Source organism: Argiope bruennichi, chromosome 3, assembly GCF_947563725.1.
Source record: "Argiope bruennichi chromosome 3, qqArgBrue1.1, whole genome shotgun sequence".
Taxonomy (NCBI): domain Eukaryota; kingdom Metazoa; phylum Arthropoda; class Arachnida; order Araneae; family Araneidae; genus Argiope; species Argiope bruennichi.
This window is the reverse complement of record NC_079153.1, coordinates 118,613,804-118,633,982: the sequence shown is the minus strand read 5'-3', so window position 1 is coordinate 118,633,982 and position 20,179 is coordinate 118,613,804. Positions and strand designations below refer to the sequence as shown.

General features: G+C 25.8%; 1 protein-coding gene across 1 annotated transcript in view; it reads left to right on the top strand.

The window, feature by feature from the left end:
- LOC129964135 (neuropilin and tolloid-like protein 2) overlaps positions 1–20,179 on the top strand; it is a 441,435-nt gene that overhangs the window by 73,339 nt on the left and 347,917 nt on the right. Inside the window, exon 2 of the mRNA XM_056078827.1 lies at positions 2,780–3,105. The gene's annotated coding sequence lies outside the window, so the exon portion shown is untranslated. The remainder of the gene's footprint in view (positions 1–2,779; positions 3,106–20,179) is intronic.

Sequence of the window (20,179 nt, the reverse complement as noted above, 5' to 3'; positions counted from 1 at the left end):
TATTGAAGACCAATTTATAAACTTTATTCATTTTGTACTCATTTGAATATAAACGGGATTTTAATTCGCAAATGCACTCTTTTATCTTTAATAGAAATAAAGATGGAAGCCTATCTGACTTTTAGGATTTTAAAAATAGTCCATTGAACTTAGAAGTATCAAATTAGAATAGTAAGTAATAGTGTCAAAAATGTGTATAACGGAGTCTTTTTATATATTTTTAAAGATTTATTTAAAACTTAATTATTTAAAAATTAAATAAAAATTAACTGCATTTTCAGATATTTCTTTTCTAACTAAAAATAATGGCTTCGAATAACGTGTAAAGTAACGATCAGGATAATAGAAACGGGCGTCTCTTGCATATGATTGCTAACGAAAGTTGAAACACATTGTTAAAGAACTAAAAAAATAAAAATTATAAATTATTATTTGTTATACATTTCAGATATAAATATATACTAACATTAAAAATTTTGTTTATTTGCAGTGCAATGTTCTTTATCCATAACATTCATAAACACTCAAGTCAAAGCTAATCAATTGGTTTGAAATAAATAGTGATCCAAGTGCAGAAAAACATCCAATATCAAAGACAAAAAATACAGTAATAATGAATGAAAAATATTAGTAATAATATCCAACTGAAGTGAGAGTATAATGAAGCAGCAAAAATTGCAAACTTAAGTTCATTTACCTCTGCTACAATCCAACATAAAAAAAAATTATTAAAAATTTGAGGTTTACGATTCTATAAAAATTTTTTACTCAAACTAATTCTTAATCGCACACTGACAAATCAGTCGATTAAAAAAAATTTTAATGTTCTTTTGTGTCCCTATTGCTAGACATTTAAATAGCAGGTAGGATTTTGCATCTGATACTGACGCAAAAGAAAAGAGAATTATATTATTAACTCCTCTTATCATTACAAACAACTCTGGGAGATTATATCTTGATAAATTCTGAAGGAGTTATTGCACTAAAATTATGTTTAAATCGTTTTAAAATATGAATAATTATCTTCATTATGGCATTATTTTATGTACTTTTACTATGTTTAGTGTAAAATGTATATATTTTTTTATTAATCATTATCTGCAGTCAAGATGGTTAAGGGGACTAGGTTACATTTTAAATGATGGGAGGGAAAAGCGTTAATAAACATACAAGTTGCAAAACAATGAGGAGGAGGTTCGGAAGCGATATAAACAAATTATCTTAAATTTTTAAATATTCTTTACGGATTACATTAAGAAAAAATCTTATATATAGATACATATAATATTATTTCCGATTATATTCCTTGAAGATGTAGGAAGTAAAGTTTTTATAATTTCGTTAAATTAGATGCCTAGTAACCTTTCAACATACACGATTAGAATACTAAAAAAATGAACATTTAATGCAAAAAAGAGTGTAAATTTTTTTTATGACGATTTTTTTTTCTAACTGCAGATATTAATCCCTCAGATACTTTCTAATATTAACTTGATATATAGGAATTGTTGCATGTTTTTATTACAAATAATCCTTTTTTTTATTTTTGCCATATTTATATGAAAATAAATTATTTTTCAAATTATTTCATTAAATATTCAATATTATTTTCAAAGAAGCGCAAAAACAAAGAAATAAATTGTATTTCAAATTATTTCATTAATGTGATAAAGATTTATACACACAAGAAAATAAATTTCAGACACAATGAAATAATAAACACAAATAAATTAATTTGATAAAGATGTAAATAACCAGAAAGTAAATTATATTTTGTAATGCATTTTTAAAATTAATTTATTTGTGATTTTCTTTAAATAGTATTTACACGTCAATGAATATGTGAATAAATTAAATGCAAAACAGGCAAACTGTACCTCAGTATCGATGTTCTCTTCAGATATATTGATTTATCTTGCAAATATTCTCCATCTTTTCTAATTCATATGAAAATTCTTAATATATAAATAAGGTTTGACAATTCAAAGGAATCAACAACTTATTTTCAACATGCTAAATTAAGTATTATAATGTATTTTAACGTTACTTAAGTATTGTAACATGTAATGTATTAAGCTACTGATTTCTTCAATATGTTATAAATCAATAAATCTGATTCATTTGATCTGGTAAGAAAATTTCCAACATTTTAATACTAGATCATGTGTTTTTTTCGAATTTAATGCCTTCAATGCTTTTTAAATACAATGCTTTCCTTCGTTTAACTGAAATTATGGATTCATTGAATACCCAGCACATTCAATTGATCCTTTTGGGTTTAGAGTTTTAATTGGACCTCTTAGAGTAGAGCTCTCCAGCAAGGTCCAACGAAGTGAAAGAATTGAAGCATAATAATAAAATTGAAGATAGTGCTCGAAATATAAGGATTCTAAAAGAAAGTTAAGTAAACTAAATTTTTAAAAGTTTAAAATTTAATGGAATTAGATGAATTTTAAAATATGCAAAATTATAAGAAATGGTGACATTGATTCACAAAGCCTTGATTAATCTTCAAGCTGGCATCTGTGGCTTCAAGTATCCAGTATTAATGTATTTATATTAATTTCCATTTGTGACTTCAAAATTTGATAAATATTTATACCGTTTCAATCTAAAAAAATTTAGAAGTAAGAAGAAGTTGCGGAGTTCAGTGGCATGCAAATTTCTGAAAGGATGCATGCCACTAAACTCCTCATCTCCTTCCCCCGATAACCAAAAAGAACTCTTTGATCCTTTCTCCCACCAACTGTGACTAATACCTTCTCCTTCCTCCTTTCAGGTTTAAATAAAGGCAGGGAAAGCGAGTCCTTTTCATGGGAATCATGGTAACAGCAGTCACCACCCAAACACATCTTCTGGACAATCGCCGCCCCATTCTTCCCCTCTGAGCGCCCCGGCAGTTTTCCCGGAATTTTCCTCTGGCTGGCACAAACACTTCTGTGACTGTGTGGGTTGCAAGTGTCATGTGGGGAGGAGTTCTGTGAGCGAAGCATCCCATGTTCTGGTATCCAAGGGTGGCTACTCGAACGGTGTCGGCCCCCTCAGCGGATGTCAGCTGCTTGGAACGCAACAGTTTCGCCTCGCTGCTGCCGATTGCCGCACAAGGTATTTATTCACTGTTTGCCTCTTTGATTCACTAAATGCCTCTTGTCTAGCAAATATGAATAGATTCCTATTCCTAGAAGTTATTTTATTTGTTAAATGAATTTCAGGGTTTTTTTTTATAGCCGCGTACAATCGATTGTTCCTTTATTACAGCATATAAGAAAAATCAGGAATTCTTGTAATTTTGCATTCAGCCTTCCTTTCCAGAATGAAGAAACTTATCCAATGTCATTTTAACTTGAAAAGATTTACTTGAATTCAAAAGTTGGAAGATAAGTAATGAATTAAAACATTGAGAATAACTATAATAATATTCGATTAAAATATTTTTTAATAAATTTTAATGAAATATAGGAAACACTATATTTTTGTTAAACTTTGTCTTCACAAATGATGCAAGAATCTGAAAGAACAAAATTCGTTGTATTTCTGTGACTCACAGGAATTTCAGCACATTCAGTTGGGTTCGTGATCTATAATTAGTTTTATTTTTAGAAACTTTACAGTTCTACACAGCCAAATGTATGTTCAGTTCTTGATATTTCCATTTCAGACTCTTAATATTATAGAATATTTTGATTAGTTAATATGTTTATTATTTGTGAAAATCATTGACGAAATCAGACTAAACTCTTGGGGGTAAGCATACTATTTTTCTCATCTCACTTGAGAATTCGCAACATGATTAATAAATACAAAATTAGAGCATATTATTTTTACGATTTAAATTCATTGTAAAATTCCACATAGGGACATTTTATATAGGTGCAATCGTTATCTTATTTTTCTGAGATCATAGATTTTCTGTTGTTGTCTATTTTGTCTTCTAAACACAATTATTCCTTGTTTAAAAGATCTTAGAAAAATGTGTACACTCAAAGTTGTTCTGCGTTTATATTCAAAATCAAAATTAGTTCAGTATTTTTTTTCTTTTTTATAATATTGAACAATTACATTTTCTTGAAATTAAGATCATTATTTTCCTTTTAAAATACTAAACAGTTAAACTTTCATGAAATTAAGATTATAGTATTTGTAATCTAAAATAACTGAAGATGAATTCTTTAATGAAACATAATAAATCTTGCATTTTAATAGTAAAGATGCTATGCATGTATTCCTTTATTCTTATTATTGTGAATTTGTATAAAAAATATTTTTTTTATTTATCAATTATTATTTACAAGCTGATTTTTAAAAGCAAAATAGTTGAGATTCAACTAAGTGTAAAATTATTAGTTTCATATTTTCCTTCAAGGCATTTTCAGATGGTACTAGGTTATATTTTAAATTTAATAAATCTGTAAAATTGCGTTTTAAATAAACTTAAGAAAAAGGCAGTAAAATCCTCGTATTTCCGAAGTGTATATTCTTGTTGATTTTCTAACCTTTTAGAGTTTTGATTCCGAAATTAAAAAGTTCATTTTTAGTCAAATTAGAATATTTTTAAATTACTTTTATTTTCTTTTTCTTTATATATGGTTTCACTTTTCTCAAATATAAAAACATTTATTTGGGTGATAAAATTTTAGACACATTGTCTTATTTTAGATTATTCTTTTAAGAAAAAATAAATTTGACTTTTTTTATTTATTTACTTTTATGATTTATTCTTTATACAATTCATTTTAATATCAAAAATAAATCGATTCTTTTTTTATTAAATATTTTTCATGAAGAATTTCATTAGTACCAATGAAAAATCTTTGCTTTATTCTTATTAATTTAATGATATTTAGTTTAAAATCAAATTATATAATTCCATCCACTATAATAATACTTGGATTTAAAAAAATCGTTACTAAAAATATTCTTGATAATTGAATAAAATAATAATGCAGTATTTCTCCAGTCACAGTATTTCTGCAATCGCAACATTTGTGCAATACCGTAAGAAAACACACATTAATGTTCAAAATTTAAGGATTTTTTCCCCAATAAAATTATTTTGAAGCAATTCAGAATTCGTGATGAATGCACAGTTTTTGTAGCTGAACTCTTATGCTTAAACTTCGCTATCAAATGGATCGCTGAACAAAATAGTGTAATCTCAGACTATCTTATTTGTACCTATTCTCTATCATCCTTGGATTCTCTGAAATGTATTTCTTCGTTTAACAATATAATCGTTGAAATCCAAAAGCAAATTAAAAGCCTGAAAGATAAAAATATCTCAATAGTTTTTGCATTTGTTCGTGGACACACGGGCATTTATGGAAATGAGCGGGCCGATTGGCTTGCAAAAGCTGCCACTAAGCGCAAAATCGACATTGACGTTAATATTCCTACATCCTTTTACAAGAAGATTACGAGAGAAAAAATGGTGGAGTCTTGGAATCAAGAATATCTCCTTTCAAATAAAGGGAGTTTAACAAAGAAATTTTTTCCATCCATTAATAAGAGACTATCATGCCATCATTTTTATACTAATTACAAAATAACCCAATTTCTAACTGGTCAGTCATTTCCGTCATCTTCTTGCGATTGTAATATTGGTGGGGAGGAAAATGTTGAACATGTGCTCCTTCTAGGTTCCAAGTTTGTCAAAGAAAGGCAGATCCTAAGACTGGCTCTCAAGCACATGAATATAAATTGGCCTACAGAGTTTCACCAACTTATTTCCACTAGAAGTGCTTTTCAAAATTTCTGTAAATTTATTGTTGACATCTGTAATCCTTCATAACTGTTAAATTTTCTTCTGTTTCTTTTGTTATGTGTTATATACTTACTTCTGTAAGCCCCGTGTGATACTTTGTGGTGCGCGGAGGTTTTATAAATGTTCAATAAAAAAATAAAAAAATTTGAAGGCAATGCTTTTCGAATGCAATAAATTTATTAAATAAAGAAAACACTTTATCTACATGCTGATGGTATCCTTAAGTACTTCCTTGCTTTTTAACGGCGGGTTCTAGCCGATTTATTTTCTTAAATTAGTTATTCCAGAGGCATCCAGCTACCCTCATCAAATTGCAAGATAACACAATTTTATTCCCTACCCTATTCATTATTCATTTTTTTTCTGAAGTAACTATTGAATAACTAATAGAAACTCAATGCCCAGTTTTTATTATAGTTTATGTGTCAAAATTATCCCTATTCCGAAGAGAAACAAGATTAGCTAATAACATAGATCAAAGCTTAAAGCTAGCAACTAATTTTCCTCAATTTTCCCTAATTGAGTACGAGTTTAGTTGTTTGCGGGAGACCTTTCAATTTCTCTTTTATCTTAACGACTTTTTCCCTCCTTTTTTCCCTTTTCCCTCACTCGGATAAAGAATGACCATGATTAATTACATTTTGGGAAGGAGAAAATTAAAAATGTGTTTCGGATTTTACTGGAAGTCGCTCCCGTATCGGTGTAGGAAAAAGAAAAGACTAGAAATATCTTTCAGTTAAGGCCATGACTTATTGCACTCGATAAAGACGGTGATTCGATCTTGTTTTTTTAAGCTGCTCGTTTGAAATAATGTTTGTTTTTCATTAATGGTGAAGCCATAACTTATAACCAAAAAGTTTGAAATCAGTAATTCTGTTGAATTCGGATAGTTTTTTAGTATTACCTTAAAATTATATTTGTATTTCGATGAATGAGTTCATTAATTTCAAAATTTTCTTATGTAATTTTACATATTATCTTAACAGAATATTGCTTAATAGTTAATTAATAATATTATTGATCAACTGATGAATTATATGATCAAAATAAATATAAAATTAATATTAATAAATATTGGACTAGCGGAATGCTTAAACTATATGGTTAGTTATAAGATTTAATTTAACTTCATTTGCTTCATGATTGCAAAGCAGGAATTCTGAAATCAGTTCTTTACTCTTTCCATTATGCATTAAAATTCAGAGATTGTAATTATATATTTTTAGTGACGATTCATTATTCTAAAATTTTTTTATCGTATTATGAATTAATTAATGAATTTTATTTAGTTTTGAGACAGTCATTAGAGATTTAGTTGATGAGTCATTACTTTGAGAAAGATTTTTATCTATCATAAGTACTGTAAATACATAGTAAATGAATTACAAAAGTATTAAATAAAAGTAAAAAAAGTTTTGAAATAAAGCTTTAAAGGAATGTATTTAAAAATACAAACAAAAAAGTTGTCAAATATCTGAAGGTGGCACTTTAAAAGGTGGATATTTAAAAGCAATGTGATGAAGAGATTCAATAAAAAAGAGATACTTAAAGAAGCAAAATCATAAATAGTCACAAAAATTAAAATATATTTTGAAAGGAGTAATAAAAAATCGTATTTTCATAGAATATTCATATTGGTATTTCACAAGATTTTCGTTTATAACTTTACTTTAATTAGATGTTATTAGCTATATATTTTTAAAAATTGGATTTTAAAAATTTTTTAAATCTTTCATATTCTGACTTGATATTCACTTGATAAATCTTTCTGACTTGATAAATCTTTCATATTCTGACTCTAAACCAATAATTTTTTTGTGAAATCGTGTATGAATTCAAAATGCTTTATCACGTGCTCTTTCTTGCTATCTGCTTTCCTAGTTAGTATGTTGAATTGCGAGTTCGCAAATTGTACAGACTAAGTCTATGGCAAAAGATACCGACGTGCTCCGATTGGTTTAATCCTTGGCATCTTTTTGGCAATGTTTTGCACTCATAATAGTGTAATTTTCGCTTATTTGGCTCAAACCTTGTACCTTTCATTAGTTTTATGGAAGATACGAGTGAATATCAACACGATCTAATTTTTATTAATATAATTGTTTTTTTCTAAATATTACTAGTAATACTACTAATACTAATTAATAATCATAATAATAAATATTACTAATAATACTAGTAATACAAGTAACTAATGTTATTTATGCACAGAAGTATAAAAACTACATGAAAGTAATTACTCAACATATGATGCAGCAATTAAATAATTCTTATTTTTCTATGATTTTCGTGCCTTTATTAGATAATTTATGCAGTCATTGAAACTTGTTGCTGAACGTTTGTTACTTTCCCATCAAATACATATGGGGAGATGATTACTTAATGACTAAAACGTATAAATATATAAGCTTTAACGCAATATGTGATTTCGTAGCTAATTTTTTTAGTTATATCAAAATAATATTAAGAAGAAACACACACAAATAATATTTTTAATAAATTGTAATTTTTATATTTCCTGAATGTAGGTTTCATGATTTGATCTTTTCTGCTGTATATGTGTTCCAGATTAATATTACATAAAAACCTAAAAAAAAAGGGGAGATTCACACATTTTATTTATTTTTATAAAAATATATTGCCAAGGATGCCAAGGCAAAACATTTCCAAAAAGATGTCAAGGCTTAAACCAATCAGAGCACGTCGGTATCCTTTGCCATAGACTTAGTCTGTACAATAACTAGCCAAGTGCTCTTAAATGAACTTTTCATTGTTTCCATGATGTTACTAAAACAAAATAGGAAGGTAGAAATCAAGTAAAAAAAATGACAAAAGAAAATCATTTGAAACTCGCATAATTTTAGAAGATAATTTAACTGAGGTCAACATTTTGGCTTCAAGGTGTATAACTCGGGGCGTGACAAAACTAAAACTCGGGTTATTCAGAAATTTAAGTTAAAATTCAACTCATTAAATGATGATTACTTTTAAGATCGTGATAGAATTGAAATTATTTTACATATATATTCTGTATTCTAGAACATTAATATAAGCTTGAATTTTTTTTAAAAACAATATTTATATTTATTTTTTACTTATTTGTTTTATTCTAATTTCTAGATTTGATTTATATAGAAATATAACAACTAAACATATTGATTCGTTTTTCCTTCATTATAATTGACATACTTTTGTGGAGATAGAGGATAAAATTATCCGCGATTTTAATTATTTCAAACATTCAAATATATTTAATATCTAAAATTTTATACATTATGCTAAATGAAAGATTGTAAGATAGATCTAACTTCATTATAACACTTTTTGACTTATCGCTATTACTCCATTAGGAAACATAAGCAGTGAAACCTTCTATGATTTGAAAAAAAAAAGAAATTTTCATCTTCAAAAACTCATTTTAATAGTTTTTTTAAATGCTCTTTAAATGTTTGATATTATATTGCAATAATATTTTATAATTCCATTAGTAATTTAAAGAAAATTATTCTATGAAACACTTAAACATTATCGGCTAATTGATATGAATTCTGCCTTTAAAAACATTTAGCTAAGTCCTAAAACCATGAACTTTTATTATCATGTGAGAACATGATGTTGTTTTGGTTAGGAAGTTTTGAGCACTACATCGCGTAGACAACGAATATTGAAACTCGAAATCGCGTAGACAACGAATATTGAAGCTCGAAATCGCGTAGGCAATGAATAAAGAATAAATGACAATTTTCACCATCATCTTTTAATCGCATATATTTTTACCTGCTTTTACCAGTATTGCATTATTATTATGTATGCTTCTTTGAAAGCAGATGCGTTTTTAAAAGGTTGACCTGCTTTTACCAGTATTGCTTTATTATTACGCATGCTTCTTTGACAGTAGATGCGTTTTTAAAAGGTTGGAGTCGAAAGATGATATCATAGCTGTTATTTCATCTCAAAATCGGGCAAGCTCAAAAACTTTGTTTGTCAGCTAAAAAAATTGAAATTGAAAGTTTTAAAAAAAATATCATTATATATAGGGATAGAGACCGGGATAGAAGTCTCTTGATTGTTTCAAACCGGTTTAAATGGTTTAATGATTTAAATAAGATTAGACAAATAATGACTTTAAAAACGACACGATGACTTTAATAACGACTTTTAAAACGTTATTACTTCTGCTACTATCTTTTAGTTGTAATAATGCTTGAGAATTAAATTCGAACATTTTTAATATTTAAAGATGGAAGAAACAACAAAGAAAATGAAGTAATTACTAATCTTCTTTTAATTATTAATTACTTCATCCAATTTTTAATGTTAGAAATTTCATCCAGTTAATTATTTTGTTTCATTTTCTTTTTATTTATTTTGACTTTTAAGCTTTGATGAATGGCATAAAAATGTAGAAATAACGATGCCATACTGTAATCCGCCGAAGAGAAAATATTAAATACATAAATTTGCATGCAAGTTATCGTGTTTCCTGTTAATACAAAATTTTTGAAATATTTGAATACCAGAGAAAGTACAGTTTTTAATTAAAATATTATAAATGAATAGTTAATCTCTTGAATTTAAAGGAAATGAAAAATATTTCTCTTTTGATAACAGTTTTTGAAATTATTACTAAAACTCATCAATATTCAAAAACCACCTTGAGCTACTTTCAAGGTTAACTATACTATATTTAAGTTATAAAAAGAAAGTTATTTATAGGTTAACTATAAATAACTTTGGTTATTTTCAGAAATTTGTAAAAATATAATACTGACAGATTGAAATTATACAATAGAAGTTTGTTTATGTATTTAAACGATATATTTTTAAAATTTATTCTACGCATCTTACAAAATTAGCATTTTTACAGCATAGCCTTTCATAATTGTAATTTATGAGATTAGCTCTCTTCATATAAATTATCTAGCCGTCTTTTGAAACAAGCTGATTCGCCAAAACTGATGACTGCCAAAATTTACAATTTCATATTTTATATAACTTACACTTAATGACATAATGGGGGAGGGGTAAATATCAGCTTTTTCTTAATTTTTAATTAGATAAATTACAAAAAAAAATTCTTCGATCTATTTTAGAGTGCATTTCCATCCTTCAACGTACATTTGTGCCAAATTTGGCATCTTTAAGCCAAACAGAGCAGGAACATGTATTTTCGCACACACATATACATCTTAATTATTAGTAAAGACAGAGAAAACAATACATTCAATTCAGACCATGTAATAAGAACCTTTAGTTTTACTGAAGTAATGTTTGAAGCACAAATATGAATTGCTATAAAATATCAGCTGAGCCTATATTGGCATTATTAAGCATATAAATTATACATTATTTAATATGACACGAAAATAATCTGATATTTTATTTTGGCCATTTTATACTGTCATAATACTGATTACAGATTACATATTGTCATAATATGCGTGATACGACATGCGATTCATATGCTACAAAAATACTATAAAAGACTTCGCAAGGCAAATTATGGAAGATATTGCTGCCAAATTCGGCACATGGTTATTTCATAAGTAGTAGGTTCATAAGTTTGATTTTCAGAGCTACCACTTTTTTCGTATAATTATGATTTTAATCGAAAAAAATTGACTACATTTTAAGTATATTATAGTGGTTCCCAGCGTGTTATGCACGCCGAGTTTACAAGCAAGCATGGCAACGGCACCAAAAAAAATTAAGTGCATGTTTTAGTTGTTGCAGTTAAGTAATATTTTTAAATGTAATATACATTTCCTAGAAAAATTAATTCGGAAATAAAATAGAAATTACAACACATGCTTTTTAAAATTCTAACAAGACAAAAGCCACCACTTTTTTAGTATAATGCTTTTTGGCAGGCGTTCTTTCAATAAATTGGATTACTTAAAATTAATTACGTACAAAAAATAAAAAATGGATAATGATTGAAGTCAGACGAAGACAAGATGGAAAAATTAGATCTATAGTATAATTATATGGCAATGTTAAGAGCTAGAATTTTGAATCTCTATTTTTTTTAAAGCAGGTGACTACTCGGTTGCTTGTGAAATGCCAAATAATTTTCCTTAATATCCTTAATTTTTCTTCATAAAGTACATTCTAAAGTAACATCTTTTAAGTACATTCTGCTTTAAGTCATACTGATTTTTATATTTGAGTGATATGTATTTTAATGCTATTTTATAATTTTAAATGTTATTTACACAAATTCTTAATTTTTGTATAATACTGAATTTTAAAACCCACATAAATTAAATGTTAAAGGATATTTTTTGTTCAGTTTTGGTGCAATAACTTGTCAATATGTTTTGTTATTTCTGAACCAGAGAATAAACCCTATATTCATTAAGAAAAATTTTGAAGTTGCTTTCATGTTTGATAATGCGAAAAAGAATTAAGAATTTCCATTATTTATGAATCGAACATCAATATTTAGAGATTTGATAAAATTATTCGTAAATCAGGTATTAGATAATGTTTCATGTAATAAGATTGATAAATTTTCAACAAATCATTTGATAAACTTTCAAATTAAATGGTTTTTATTTTATACCATTTATTAGGCAATAAAAGGACATTTTATAGAATTTTCAAAACATTATGGCTTTTAACTGATATATTTTGATTTTATACATGTTTTTTTTTTCAAAAAATAAAAAAATGCTACTATTTTATTGTTATTTCAAAAAAAAATTCCTCCCTAACCTCTCAAACCTGAATTTTTAAAAACTGGTTTAAAAATTTAATTTCAAGATCTTTTACCTTTGTTACATCTGAATTGTTTGTGGAAAAAATATTTGCTGATCAAACGATTTTAAGTCCCATAATTTTAAGGTACACATATGTGAACCTCAGGTCTTAAGCATCCACGACGAAAAAATTATTTAATTTTCCTGGTTATTTAATATTTATACTTTTCCTATTCTAAGAACTTATAAATAAAAAAATACAAAATTTATTAAATTAATAATCTATAAAACCTTATTTTGAATAAATTTCATTTTAATATTATATAAGTAGATATTACATTTTGAGCACTTGACTCTTCTCCTAGATTTACATCCTGGATACCTGAATTTTGATACATACTTATCGTCCATATCATGTTCTAGATGGCTTGACATATCTAGTCTTATTTCTTTTTAATTGGGAAGGGACAATTTTTCTTGCTCTTTTAGAGGTATTTTCACCAGAGGGTGGTAATGAAATCTCCAATTGTCTTGTAGTTGCGTTTCCATCATTTGATGACCCTTCTTCTATTAATTTGTTTCATTCAAAAATGACATGGTTTCCTTTCTTGCTGATGATGAGAATTTACTCATATTTCAACAGGGACCAAATTGTATGCATTCGAAATTGTAATAAGGTTATAACATTTTCGGCTTACTTGCTGACAGCTCTACTTGTCGCTTTGCCACCATTTTATAGTATATCAAGCAATTGACAACTACTAAATCTACAAAATGCGTGAATGCTTACGTCGGTCATTTTTTGTAGTTACTCCATACCGGTAATATGCAAGATAATGGTCGATGCCTTCCATATTATATGCTTTTACAAAAGCAGATCATTTTATATCGGCTTTTTGTTTCAATTATTTTGACTGTCTTCTGCCTATTCCAGTTGGCTCATTACCTATACATATGTATAGTAAAGTCATGGATTTATTGTCTTTCTACTTGACAAGGCACATTTGACTATCGTCTGGAACCCATTCATTCCATTTGCCAGATTTCATTATTTTCGATAAATGAGAAATTCTATTGCTTCCCCTAAAATCCCTTTTTTCTAAAAGTTCAATAACCTCCTTTTGAGTTAAAGCCACTTGACGTGAAAAAAAACTTATTATTAGCTTATAAAATTCCGTATATTCTATACATGATGTCGGAATGAAATATCAATTATTGACTACAAGACATCTAGCTATAAAATTAAATTTCTTAGTAAAGTTAAAAAATAAATATTTTTAATTTTATATCTTATTACATTACATAAGAATTATTTATTATATAAAAGATATACAATATATTCAAGGACAAGAAATGATAATTTGAAAACAAACTTACTCAAACGATAAACAGTGCAATGGATCGCAAGCAGTCAGGAAATGGGTGCGAAAATTCCTGAAGTACACATATGTGGACTTTAGTAAAATTTGTATTTCCACCGATTATATTATAGATAATAAGATATAATTTGGTAATGACTTTAACCAGACATTTTGTATTTCATAAAAAAATATACAAGTGTTTATTTAAATCATAAATATTAAAAAATGCACTTATATTTGCTGTGTTTTCTGTCCAACGCCATTTTCATTATGTCTCTAATTAATAGCGATGGATATGAAAAAAAAATTTGAACTGTAGTCCTATTTATTGATGCAAAATGGAAGCTATATTCATAAATGTGAAATGCATACATTGTTTCGTCAAAATTTTACTTTAACGGATAAAAAAATGCTGATACACATATGTGTACTTCAGGACTGAAGAGGCTAATATAGTCTTAAATAGGAATTGCGATGCATCCATTCAAAAGTTTTGAAAATGTAATCCAAAATTCAAGTATTATAAGTGAAATTAGGCATTATTTATTTGAAAAAAATTTTTATTCGTTGAAATAATTTAAAAAATAATTTGTGGAAACTTGTTTCCAAATTCTTTGAATGTTGAACAAATTAAAACTGAATAATGGATTCCTAGAGCTCTCTCCTTTTCATTGTCTACTTTCGAGAACGAAGATTCTGAAAATAAGAAAAAAGACTGATGCGTGCGTGCCCTTATGCAATTTATTTTCTAATTATATGCCAGATTCTGCATTTTCTCTTTAAATATAAACTTCTTTATTTTAATCTTTCTTTCCTACTTAAATTCCTAAAGCTTTGTACAAAAAAGTCATTCAAGGAAAAAGAATTTATGATTATGACAGATATATATACTTCCTCCTAATAAAACCAAAAAAGTAGGTGACTCTATTTCTATTTATTGTATTCAAACTTAACCTAATATTGCAGTCAAAATTCAGAATGAAATTTTATTTCCATTTTAATGAATAGTAATTTTATTTACAAAAAAGTAATAATATATCTAAAAGTTAAATAATAATGCAGAAAAATTAAAGAATTTTCTAATAATTCCAGTTGTATTCGAAAGTATAATATAATAATACTTAATATCGTGCTGCATATGAATTTTAAACTGACTTTGCTTAACTGAACTTTGCTTTCACTGTATTCAAGGATCAAGTAAATTTTCTTGAAATTATTATTTGAAAATCCTGGAGAAGCTTAAAATATACGACGTTCATTAAGAACGGGATTTTTTTTTTTTTTTGAAAAATGATTTTAAATACATATTTTTTTAATTTTCCATAAAATAGATTGACGAAACATATACGTGGAAAAAAATTAAACAATTGAAATCAAAATCATTTTGAAAATTGGACGAATTTTTTTTAGCCAGAAATTAATCAAATAATTTATTTAAAATTTTCGAGATAAAGAAATATATTTCCTAGTTCCTAAATTATGAAATAAGTTTTATGTCTGAATACTGAAGTTCGATTGATATACAACATGAAATTTTCAATTTTCTTTTATAGCATAATGAAACACCAAAACAATTATCAGATATATTTAAGTAAACTGATTGCTTTTTTATAGTTCAGTAACTGCAGAATATATTGAAGAAATTACTATTCCGAATATAGAAAAAAAATATATGCATTAGGTTTTAATTTATATTTTTCGCAAATTTTGTTTAAAACGTTAAGAAAAAAAGGGAAACATCGTAATAATTGGTAAAAAAATTACATTTTTGGCAAAATATTTACCAAAATTTAATGCTATTTTAAAGATGTAAAATAGCATTCAAACGCATATTATGTCAATATAAAAATGAGTGTAAGTTCACAAAAATTCAACGTAAAGGAAATTAATAATCTTTCATACGGAAAATCAGAAAGCAATAATTTTGAAAAAAATTGATATTTCTGCTGAAGTTGACTGTTTAATGTAATCACTTACGCTAATAAATGTTCCCCAATATTATTTCAGATTCCGCATCGTTGATTAAAATAAGATTGAAATTCGCACTCGAAATATTTTGCTAGAAATATTTAAATTTGAAAATAAGTTAACCATACATTCTTTTCCTCTTTCCAGAGTTGTGATACATCAGATTTTTTATGCACCTCTGCTTTTAATTTGAGCTGTAAAGAACTAACTTTTGAGTAAATTTTCATATGCTTGAGCTGAATATATTCGAATATCGAAAGCATTTAAATGAGATTTTAAGTAGATTTCTATTCACAATTTTATATTTACAGATATTAAATGCTTATTTCACATTTTGTAATATTTGCCTGCTATTACTTAAGGTATCCGATAAAGTTGTAAAGATGCTTTTTTCCAGAAAAATTTAAAACTTTTTATAACCTGAAAATAAAGCCCAAACTTCGTAGATTCTAAAACAGATTATAAACTTTCATTTTTTAATAAATGTAAAATAAAACTATAGATACAGTAGTTTCAGTATCACACAACAAATAAAAATGAAATGAACAGTGATATTTTTAACCGAAAATGAATAATTTACTTTATTTTTACTGAAAAATTCTCTAAAATAATATTTGCTTTATTTGTATTCATTTTTTACCTACTCGTCTGTCGTAAAAAATAAGTTTTTTTTTTTTTCAAAAACCAAAAGCAATGAGTGTATTTTTTCTTCTAATAGTGACATTTCAAGTATGTTTTAGCAATTTGGTACCATACAAAATTTTTATGTATCGTTTTTTTTAAATAAGCCTTCGATTCAAGTCGGATACTTTAATGACAATTAAAATTAGCTCTATACATTTGTTTTTAAAATTAATAAATAATAATTAATGTAAATATAAAAAATTAATATCGGTAGAATCAATTTCTTTTAATCATATGTTATATAAAAGTTTTCGTGGATACTTTTTTAAGTACGAACTACATTTCAGTATACAGAATTTTAAATAGTCAACCCGAAACTTATTACATTCTTATTTCATTAATTGTTTCAATTTTATTTTAACTTTATCTTGTTCCATATTAACATGAATTTCTGCTTTTGTTTGTAAATATAATATTTAAACGCGTACCACATAGGAAACTTGTTTCGCGTTTATAAATGATGGAAATATCAATAATTTATCATAAGTTTTAGCTTGAATATTGTGCCTAATATATTTTTTAAAATGTGCAAATGTTTTGATAATTTTTGAAAATCATTGCAGTCAAATAAAGCATATAATTTTTAGAAGTGTCCGCTGAAAGTGATTTTTCAGCGCAGACATCGTTGATTAAATTTTCTGGTCTCTGCATCACCTGTTAATGAGAACTTTTATTTTTAATACATTACTGTAAAATAATTAAATTTTAAAATGTAATTAAAAATGTCATTAATTAATTATGGAAATGCAGTTATAATGTATTATATTGCCAATTCTCTATACTCGGTTAGAAAAAAAAACTTTTTAAGCATTTAATAAAGAAAATTTTTTTTTCATATATGCCAAATAGTTTGATGGAGATAAAGATTTATTTTAAAATTATATGAATTATTGCAGATTATTCTATAACCCTTATATCATACATATACATGTATGTGCATTTCTATATGAAAAAATTGCAGTCTTTCGCTCTCACTAATAAATATCTATATCAACCTTATCAAATGTACTAATCAATCTTCTTACCCATTATTTCTGATAGAAAAAGAGATATGATCAAAAATAAATATTAAGATAATTAAATGCATAATGTTGATAGACCCCCTAAAAATGTGTTATATATGAAAAAAATATTTTTTTTTTATTTATAAGAAATATTTGCAACAAACAAATTTAAAATTATTTGCCTTATTATTTTTTTACAATAGCATAAATAATATATGCATTATTTATTATCCGAGTAATCTCATCTCTAAAATCGCATATTTAATAGATGTATGTCACAATAATTGTAACAGAAGTATATTGTAATATTATTGATATATATATAATTAATTACTTGATGTATAATTATAATGTATAATTTTTTATGGAGGAATCACTGTCTGTATAAACATATAAAGTAATTGTGAAATAAAGATGATTTGTAGTAAAAGGAAGGATTTCCCTTGATAAATTAACAATTATGAAGACTTAGAATATAAATTAATTGTGTGCATTGACTCTAAGCTGTTTAATAGATGTGTATAATATAAGTATATTGCAATATTAATGAGATAATCTATAATATTTTATGGAGGATTCACTATTTTGATAATTATATGAAGTAATTACAAAATTAAGATTTTTGCAGTATAGGGGGAAAAATTTCTTAAATTAAATCATGAAAAATTAGAATATTATATTTGCTATGTAATTAAAATCAAAATTGAGAAGTCTTAGTATTTTTTTTCCATTAATAAGAGTTAAATTGTATCAATATTTATGAACCTGTCATTGGAATTAACATTAAAACAAGCAATAAATGTAGTTTGTAGACTATTTATCTTCTAAAAATTATGTAAATAAATATATATGCAAAATATATTTAGGAAAATTTTTTAATGGGCATCGAAATATGGATAATATTCAAAATATTAGTCCACAATTTTGACTAGCAAAAATATTTTGAAAATTCAGAAATTTAAAATATCATGATATTATCATATAATAAAAGGAAATATAATAAAAGATAATTAGATGAAATAGATATGAAACTGTATATATATAATAGATATGAAACTGTATATATGTAATAGATATGAAACTTTTATAAATATAATAGATATACAAAATGGATAAAAAGAAAAAAATACTTGTCTATACACAGTTAGAGATAATTATCTACTATATAATTAAAAATCAATGCAAAATGACAAACAAAATGCCTGTGCGGAAATAAACATATTTTTTTTAAATTGTAGGATATAACTTAACCCTTTAAAGGGCCATTTTTTCTAGTCATATTATGCTATCATAAAATATTTTTAGGCTTAAGATTAGAATAAGAAAAGGGATTCATTTAGCTTATTAGATGCATTTAATTTGATTAATGAATTAATTTTGTTAATTAATAATTAAGTAACAAATCAAGACACATCATTTGTGTGTGAGATAAAGAACTAAAGCATCTAAGTTTCGGTCTTTCTAAAAAAATTTATCAGAACTTATGCCAACGTACATTATTTCATACAAAGATTGATAAATTTGGTGGGAAGCATACTTCCCAAATCCTTGTAAGGGTTAAAAACTGTAAAAAAAAAATTCAAAAGTAATTATATTGAAATTTGAATAAACATAAATTTTAGGTAAGCATTATCGAAAACGTATAATTTAAAATTAAATTCATTTCAAGCCTTTCTTTTAAATGAAAGATATTGGATAATTTATCTTAAATAATGCATGATAAGTTCAGAAAAATTATAATAAAGCAAAATAACAAGTATTTGTAACTACAAAAAAACATAATTTAAAATAAAGTGGTAAATGGGAAACAACTAATAGATTAAAAATTAAATTTTTGATTTATATCTAATTTCAATAACTAAATAAGTATTCAAGAAGTACCCAGGTAAACGTAAACAATTATTCAAGATTTATAAAGTAATGTGTATAAAAAAATAAAATTTTATTTAAATAAAACTGAAGGCAATAAATATCTACTTACTGAATAAACGAGTTATAAGTTGTAGAATAACGAAATGAATTATTTAATAGAAACGAAGCTTACATAATTTTTGACAATCGTATTAAAAATACATAATCTTAACCTAGAATTTTTTAAACAATTAAATTAACCAATCCCATAATTTATATGTATAATATAATCTACACAATAAAAATTTAAAGACTACAAAAAAATCGTTCTCTAATATTATTTGAAATGTTTATTAGTTACTTCTTGAATAAATCGCGCAACAGATAATTAGCGAAAAATCTAATAGCCATTACATATTAATAGAATAAATAAAATTTCAATATCATTTGTATTAAAATATGCACAAAACTACTTAACAATGTAACAGAAATAGCAACAAAAAATGCGCTGTAAATATTTAATATTAATCTATTAAATAAGACTTCAAATTAGAGTTATAAAAAAATAAATTAAAATGGAACAAAAATATTTTGATATTAAAAATCCAACTATTTATATTCGTAATCTCTTAAATAAAATATGTAAAATTAAATTTGTAGCATTTCATTCAATAAAATGCATTTAATTTCAAGCAAATTATCTGTAAATGTTTAATCTTTATGTTATGAATAAAATATATGTATGAGAAAGAAATAAAAGAGTAATGTGAAATGTTTAAAACAATGGTTTTTGAATAAACAACGTGGAAAACCACTAGTTAAAAATACAGTTTTGCTTTAAATGTATCT